Source organism: Bison bison, unplaced genomic scaffold, assembly GCF_000754665.1.
Source record: "Bison bison bison isolate TAMUID 2011002044 unplaced genomic scaffold, Bison_UMD1.0 scf7180017864037, whole genome shotgun sequence".
NCBI classification, from domain to species: Eukaryota; Metazoa; Chordata; class Mammalia; order Artiodactyla; family Bovidae; genus Bison; species Bison bison.
The window spans coordinates 7,755,271-7,761,003 of NW_011494609.1; the positions used below are offsets into that span (position 1 = coordinate 7,755,271).

General features: G+C 50.2%; 1 pseudogene; it reads left to right on the plus strand.

Annotated features, from left to right (window-relative positions):
• The window catches only part of LOC104985017, a 13,508-nt pseudogene that overhangs the window by 817 nt on the left and 6,958 nt on the right, over positions 1-5,733 (plus strand).

The window sequence follows — 5,733 nt, forward strand, 5'->3', positions numbered from 1 at the left end:
TCAGGGACCCCACCCCGGGTGCCTCACCCCACAACCTTGGACATCCGTGTCCCCTCAGCCCTGTGCATCCCACCTCCAAGGGCATGTAGAGAGCCAGGAGTGTCCACAGCTGCCCTCGGGGCGGCCTCGCTGCAAGGAGCACGCCGCCACTGAGTGTTCACAAGGCAGCCTCCTCTGGCCTCTTGGCCTGCCCTTCCAGGCCCTCAGTGGCCAGCTGGCCACCTGTCCCAAGTCCCTCCCTGGGTCTGTTTTGAGACGAGATCGGGCATGTTCAGGGTGGTATGGCTGTAGACCCTGGGTATGTTTTGAGGAAGGGCCTTCTGTCCTGCCCACTGCCCCAGCTTGAGCTGGCAATTCTGGGGCTGTACTGGACTCCCACTCTGCCTCTCTGAGGGACTTGCCTTCCAGCCCAGAAGCTGCGAAATTCTTTTGATCATCCATATAAGGCATCAGCACACCTCAGTAATTTGTTTTCTCTTTAAATTACTTCTGTGTGTGGTAATTTACCACATAAACTGGTGGACCAGTGGTAAAGAATCCGCCTTCCAATTCAGGGAATGCACGTTCAATCCCTAGTAGAGGAACTAAGATCCTACATGCTGTGGAACAACTAAGCCCGTTCACCAAAAATAGAGTCTGTGTACCACGTTGAAAAGATCCCTCATGATGCAGCCAAGATCCCTTGTGCCGCAGGTAAGACCCAGCACAGCCAACAAATAAATGAATACCATCTATGCTGTGTTCTCGTGAGCTAGTACCTCAGAGCACAGCAAACACTCTCAGTGACAGCAGATGTAAGTCCACCCCATAGAAGCCTAGAAGCCAATTGCCTGGAAGGTTATTCCCACCCGGCTGTCAAGTTTCAGTCTGGGAGCTGGGTGATGACCCAACAGCAGCCACTCCTGGGATGTCGAGGTTGGGGCTGCACCCTGGGCAGCAGAGAGGTGTCCCGGCTGGGGCCTCTGCTGGCTTTCCTCTGCCAGGGACCCAGGGATTGAGAGAAGCTGGGATGCTCCTGGGGGCCCAGCCTGCAGGTGGGCATGTCCCACTGCTGTGTTCTGGAGCCTTTGCCAGCATCTGAGAACCCAGGGCTGATGGGGCCTGTGGCTGGACATCCGACAGGGACAGAACCTCTGGTGCCTAGGGAGTGTCGCCCGCAGGCTCAGGGCTGGGGAAGGGCTTGACTATGCTTTATATTTTGGTGTTTCTCTGTGAGACCCCAAAGTTGGGTTGCAGCATTGAGAATAAATAAAAGCTGAAGCACCGAGTGGCCTGGCCTGAAAGTGACTTCAAGTGCACCATTAGCCTGGACCACCAGTCTGTGGTCCAGGTGACAGGGGCTCCTGCCCCAGGTCACCCCGCACCCCGCTCTGCATGCTTCGTCATATCAACGGACAGCTGAGGCCACCCACCTCCCCGGGACAGCCCAGGATCCAGGTGCTGCCCTGTGACATCCCACCTGGGGCTGGGGCCAAAGAGCTGGGAGGGGCCTGCTCACTACCACCTCCCCTGGTGACACATGGGGACACAGCTCTGTTGGTGTGGGACATCTGGGGAGAGACAGCAGGAGCACAGGACCGAGATCTACACATCCTCCCCTACCCCAAGAGGAAGGCCCTGACGGTGGTGCTGAGGCTTCTCTGCCCGTGGAAGTCCCGCCTCCCCCACGTTTCCAATCTGACGCCCAGAGCGGTCAGAACCACCGTTTGTTTTAAATAGACTTCACATTTTAGATTTACAGGAAAGCTGTGAAGATGGTGTAGAGGTTCCTGTCTGCCCTGTGCTGGTTTTCCCTGTTGTTGCTATTGTTGTTCAGTTGCCAAGTCATGTCTGACTTTTCAGACTCCATGCTGGACTGCGTGCAGCACACCAGGCTTCCTTGTCCATCACCAACTCCCAGAGCTTGCTCAAACTCATGTCCATCGAGTCTGTGACGCCATCCAACCATCTTATCCTCTGTCATTCCCTTCTTCTCCTGCCTTCCCCTTTCCAGCATTAGGGGCTTTTCCAATGCCTCAGCTCTTTGCATCAGGTGGCCAAAGTATTGAAGCTTCAGCTTCAGTATCAGTCCTTCCAATGAATATTCAGGACTGATTTCCCTTAGGATTGACTGGTTTGATGTCCTGGCCATCCAAGGGATTCTCAAGAGTCTTCTCCTACACCACAGTTTGAAAGCATCAGTTTTTCAGCACTCTGCCTTCTTTATGGTCCAGCTCTCAAAACCATACGTGACTACTGGAAAGACCATAGCCTTGACTATACAGACATTTGTCTACAAATGCAAAGTGATGTCTTTGCTTTTTAACGGGCTGTCTAGGATTGTTATAGCTTTTCTGCCAAGGAGCAATTGTTTTCTAATTTCATGACTGCAGTCACCATCCGCAGTGATTTTAGAGCCCGAGAAGAGGAAATCTGTCACTGCTTCCACCTTTTCCCTTTCTATTTGCCATGAATTGATGGGACCGGATGCCATGATCCTAGTTTTTAAGCCGGCTTTTTCACTCTCCTTTTTCACCCTCATCAAGATTCTTTAGTTCCTCTTCACTTTCTGCCATTAGAATAGAATCATCTGCATATCTGAGGTTGTTGATATTTTTCCCGCTAATCTTGATTCCAGCTTGGAACTCATCCAGCCTGGCATTTCTCACAATGTGCTCTACATGTAAGTTAAATAAACAGGGTGACAATAAAGAGCCTTGTTGTAATCCTTTCTCAGTCCTGAGCCAGTTCCCTGTTCTTACCTATTGTTAATGTCATGCATCACTGTGGCCCATTTGTGAGAGTAATGAGCCAATACCAATATCTTGATCAGTGTGGGATTTTGCTGTTTGTTTTCAGCATGTTCCTTCTTTCTGGCACCGCAAATGCTCCAGGCTCATCTTGTTTATCTTCTGCCGTTTCTCCAGGAGGAGCCCTGGTTCCTTTCACTGGAGACTCATCTGAAAAGCCTACTCACTGCTGGGAGGGTCATTGCTTCTAGGCCCCCTGAGCTGACTGAGCAAGGAAACACGGACCTGTGTGCAGACACGTATCTGTGAACATTTCTCTGTGTAACCGCCTGCATCTTCATGAGCCACATCTGAGTTTACATCCCTGTGTCTGATCTAATCCACGCTCTATGGGTCACTGCGGCCTCCCCCCTTGCTTACAGGAAATCAGTCCTGAATATTCATTGGTAGGACTGATGCTGAAGCTGAAGCTCCAATACTTTGGCCACCTGATGTGAAGAACTGACTCATTAGAAAAGACCCTGATGCTGGGAAAGATTGAAGGCAGGAGGAGAAAGGGACAACAGAGGATGAGATGGATGACATCACCAACTTGATGGATGTGAGTCTGAGCAAGCTCTGGGAGTTGGTGATGGACAGGGAAGCCCAGCGTGCTGTAGTCCATGGGGTCACAAAGAGTCGGACACGACTGAGCGACTGAACTGAACTGAAAGTCCACCAGTCACTCTGGCTTCTCCCCTCGATTACCTGTAAACTCTACCTCACCTTTGGATAATGTAAAGCAGGTCAGGGTGACCAAGAGCCTTCTGGTGGCTTATAGCACACTCAAAGCACCTCCCGAGGGATGTCCTGACTGCATTCACCCTGGCCCTCAAGGATCCGAGCCCCACAGCAGCCAAGCTTGGCGCACACAGGTCCACTCCTGCCTCAGGATCTTAGCACATGACAGGCAGGTGTAGACAGAGGCATGGATCATTGATCAGTGTTGACAATGGCCGTGAGTGTGATGGGCGTTGGGATGTGTATTATGCTCTTCTGTCAACGTTGATAAATATTTTACAATTTCCTAACAAAAAGTCAAAAATTGGGACTTCCCTGGTCATCCAATGGCTAAGACTCCGAGATCCCAATGCAAGGGGGCCCGGGTTTGATCCCTGGTCAGGAAACTTAGATCCCGCATGCCACAAGTAAAAGATCCCACAGGCTTCAATGAAGATTGATCTCAAGTGCAGCAACTAAGACCCTGCACAGCCAAAGAAATAGATACATAAATAAATATTTTTTGAAAAGTGAAAAATCAACCAATGGGTGGATGGCTCATCCCAGGATCACAATATTGATTGAGCAGGTAATGCTTTCCCTTTGGGTCTTGGAGGACTTCCACAACCCCAGGACGTGTCAACCTAACATTACTCACGTTCCAGGAAGACTTTACAACAAGCAGGGGTCTAAGTTAGGGTTTAAAAACAAGTCTGGAAATAAATACAAAAATGAAAGTGAACACGATGGATTAGAAGCTATTTTTGTGCAACTGTAGCCATAATTTTGGTGATAATTATACTTGGGTGTGTTTTGTCTGCTTTGCTGTGCAAGAAGTTTAAAGTGTTAGAAGAATCATTCACACAAAATCAGTAATTGCAGTTTTAACAGTCTGAGAGAATTTCCTTACACTTAGAATCAAGCCTTAAATGGCTAAAAAAAAAATTGCTTTTCAAAGTTCCTTTTATTTTTATATAAAGTTGGATAAATAACATTAAGAAGATAGAAGGATGCTGCTCAAGCTCCCACTTCACGATTCTTTCTTCCTTGTGCTTTTGGGACCAGTCATCACCGTCTCCACCCTCCCATGTGTTGGGGCGTTGGCCCCTGGGGTGGTTGCTCGAGGTGGGGACTGGGTGACGGGCGGTGGTGGTGGTGGGGAGTGACTGGCAGGCAGAGGTCCAGCCTTGAGGAGGGGGTGGGATGGGGGCTACCTCCTCGGTGCTTCCTACACTGGGTGGGCTCAGGGGTGGGCAGGAGAACTTTGCAGGCCTTGGAGGAGGTGGCACAGGGAGGCTGCAGAATGCAGCCGGGCTGCTCTCCCCTCTCTGCAGACATGCCCCTGGGGTCACAGCCCATCCAGGGTGCCTGTGGGGCACAGATGCCAGCTGTGAGTGTGGCTGTCACACCACCTCCCTGCACAAACAGAGAGCCACAGGAGCTCCAGACAGAATTTTCCTCGGACACTGTGTGGGGCTCCCTCTAGGCTGCCTTCTCTTGTTTAAGTTCTTCTTGTTTGAGTTACAGAAATGACAGCGAGGAAAGCATGGCCATGAGGCCACATCCCAGGTGGCAGTGGGAAGCCAACGACCTAGCAGCTGCCTTCGAGCACAGGGGCGTAACTGTGGCCCCGAGGGCTCCCCACTAGGCCCCACTGCCCCCTCCGTCTGCCACCCCAGGGAGCAGGTGGGCGCCCACGGGTGGCTTCACCACCTGAATAAAAACTCACCATTATATCTACCACTGCAGGCAGGAATCCCTCAGAAGAAATGGAGGGGCCATCACGGTCAACAAAAGAGTCCGAAATGCAGTACTTGGATGCAATCTCAAAAATGACAGAATGATCTCTGTTCGTTTCCAAGGCAAACCATTCAATATCACAGTAATCCAAGTCTATGCCCCAACCAGTAACGCTGAAGAAGCTGAAGTTGAACAGTTCTATGAAGACCTACAAGACCTTTTAGAACTAACACCCAAAAAAGATGTCCTTTTCATTATAGGGGACTGGAATGCAAAAGTAGGAAGTCAAGAAACACCTGGAGTAATAGGAAAATTTGGCCTTGGAATACAGAATGAAGCAGGGCAAAGACTAATAGAGTTTTGCCAAGAAAATGCACTGGTCATAACAAACACCCTCTTCCAACAACACAAGAGAAGACTCTACACATGGACATCATCAGATGGTCAACACCGAAATCAGATTGATTATATTCTTTGCAGCCAAAGAGGGAGAAGCTCTATACAG